We start from the raw sequence: 3,302 nt of genomic DNA on the forward strand, positions 1-3,302 counted from the left end.
CCAGGATGGTGGTCACCATGGATACCAGCCTGACCGGCTGGGGCGGGATTCACGGGGGCCGGTCTGTGAGGGGCCGCTGGAATGTGGACCTCCAGCACTCTCATATAAATTATTTGGAGCTTTCAGCGGTGTTCCTCTCGCTGAAACATCTCTCATGGGATATCACGTTCTGGTGAGGATGGACAATACGACGACGTTGGCATAAATCAACTGCCAGGGTGGGTCGCGCTCCTGTCCCCCGACCCAAATTTCACAATGATTTTAACATAAAATCAAATAAAAGAGCTATCAATTATAAAAATCTGAAAAAAATTAAAATCTCAAATCTAGAAACACCAAAACATAAAAGCATTAGATGTGCTCTATTAAATATTAGATCACTGAGATCCAAATCTCTACTAGTAAATGACCTTATCTCAGAAAATAACTTTGATTTATTCTGTTTAACTGAAACATGGCTGTATCAAGATGAATATGTTAGTTTAAATGAAGCCACTCCTCCCAGTCATTTAAATACTCATATGCCACGAGACATAGGCCGTGGAGGTGGTGTAGCAGCTATTTATCATTCCTCTCTCCTAATCTATCCTAAACCAAAGGCCAGTTACACTTCCTTTGAAAGCCTGGTTCTAAATTTATCTCATACCAAATCAAAAACCTGCCAGCCAGTCTTATTTGTGATAATTTACCGTCCTCCAGGCCCTTATTCTGAATTTCTATCAGAATTCTCTGAGTTTATATCAAACTTAGTCCTCAGTTCTGATAAAATACTGATAGTAGGAGATTTTAATATCCATGTGGACAAAGATAGTGATAGCCTGAGCTCAGCCTTTATGTCCCTAATAGACTCAGTTGGCTTTTTTCAAACTATTAATGAAGCTACTCATCGTTTAAATCATACTCTTGATCTTGTTCTAACATATGGCCTTGATATTAATGAACTAAAAGTCTACCCTGAAAATCCTCTGCTATCAGATCACTTTTTAATATCTTTTAACATTATCCTAGAGCAGTGTTTTTCAACCTTTTTTGAGCCAAGGCACATTTTTTTCATTGAAAAAATCACGAGGCACACCACCAGCCAAACATGTTAAAAAATGATACTCTGTAGCCTATATTAACAATATAGCCATTCTCATCAAAGTGTCTTGAATAGGAATCAAATAAACACAAAGAATAAAGGACTTTATCATCATTTGTATTTCTTCTTTCAAATAAAAAGTGCACTTATCATGTCCACTTCAAAAATACAGCTTGAACATAACAAATGAAACAACAATGTGGTCTTAAAGGGACTGAAGCGATGCGATTACATTAAAAATCAATGTAAATGACGCAACGTCAATTTATCCCCCCCTCAGCGACGCGACTTGCATGATCAAAGTTGAAAAATTTTAACTTTTTAAGCGACGTGAAGCGATATCTCCCGTCCTCCACTGTCTGTAGAGCGGAGGCAGCAGCCCCTCCCTCCCGCTCCCGCTTCAGTGCTGACGGCTGCAGCGGAGGCTGTTCTACTTCCTCAAAGTATCAGGTTCAAAATTAAAGCGGTAAATTTCTTTAAAACCACAGTAACTACTGATCAAACACATTCTGAGTGAAGTCATCCTTTAATATCTCCGTTAAGTTGATCATTTAACCGTAGAAGCGGAGCAAGAAGGAAAAAAAAAGACGTCATCAACACTCTCTCTCTCTCTCTGTCTCTACCCTGTTACCGGGGCCCCACACACACACACACACACACACACACACACACACACACACACACACACACACACACGCACACACACACACACACACACACACACACACACACACACACACACACACACACACACACACACACACACACACACACACACACACACACACAGTTCCCTAGTGATCGCGTCGCTGGAGCGATGAAATGATGGACTGACAAAAAAGCACCACTATGTGCAAACTACCGATCAGGGACGATTTAAGGCAACGGCATCGCTTCCGTCGCGTTCGGTGTGCACGCACCTTTATTCACTACTGCAGCACGGACACTCGACAATGGTATATTATTTGCAGATAATAATTAATATGTTTTCAAATTTTTTTTTTAGACCAATTAGGTGAAATTGGATAATTTCCCACGGCACACCTGACGATCTCTCGCGGCACACTAGTGTGCCGCGGCACAGTGGTTGAAAAACACTGTCCTAGAGGATCTCGCACTGTGCAATAAAATAGTTAGGAGTAGAAATCTGTCCAATAGTGCTGTGGCTAAATTTAAAGAGGCCATTCCTGCTGCCTTAAACTCAGTGCACCATCCAATAAATAACTATGATATTAATTATAACCCCTCTCAACTGGATCTGCTTGTCGATAGCTCTGCTAGTCTACTAAAATCCACCTTGGACTCAATTGCCCCATTGAGGGAAAAAACTATTAAACGTCAGAGGAAAGCTCCGTGGTTTAGCTCTGAAACTCACACACTCAAACAAACAACCCGTAAATTAGAGAGAATGTGGCGCTCCAATAAAACAGAGGAGTCACGAATACTCTGGCAAGAAAGCCATAGTAAATACATGACAGCCTTACGACATAGTCGATCTACATACTATTCCTCACTAATTGAAGAAAATAAAAATAATCCGAGGTACCTTTTCAGCACTGTAGCCAGGCTAACACAAAGTCAGAGCTCTATTGAGCCCATGATTCCTCTAGCCCTCAGCTGTGAGGACTTTATGACATTTTTTAACCATAAAATTCATAAGATTAGAGATAAAATTAGCCACTCCCTGCCTTCACCTGGGCCTGCTGTACCATTAAATGTAAATAGGCCTAACCTAAACTGTTTCACACATATAGGACTTCAGGAACTTAACTCTATTATTTCATCCTCCAAACCATCGACCTGCCTTTCAGATCCGATCCCAACTAAGCTGTTTAAAGAAGTTGTTCCCCTGGTCTGCCCATCTTTGTTGGAGACAATAAATATATCCCTATCAATAGGCTACGTGCCACAGTCCTTTAAAGTAGCTGTAATCAAACCCCTTCTCAAAAAACCTACTCTTGATTCCAGCACTTTAGCAAACTACAGGCCTATATCTAATCTTCCTTTTATTTCAAAGATTCTTGAGAAAGTTGTGGCAGCTCAGCTCTGTGACTTCCTTCAAAACAACAGCCTGTTCGAGGACTTCCAGTCAGGTTTTAGAGCTCAACACAGCACAGAGACTGCTTTAGTTAAAGTAACTAATGATCTACTCTGGGCTTCAGATGAAGGACGACTCTCAGTGCTGGTTTTATTAGATCTTAGTGCAGCTTTTGACACTATA

This window comes from Gouania willdenowi, chromosome 4 (assembly GCF_900634775.1).
Source record: "Gouania willdenowi chromosome 4, fGouWil2.1, whole genome shotgun sequence".
Lineage (NCBI taxonomy): Eukaryota > Metazoa > Chordata > Actinopteri > Blenniiformes > Gobiesocidae > Gouania > Gouania willdenowi.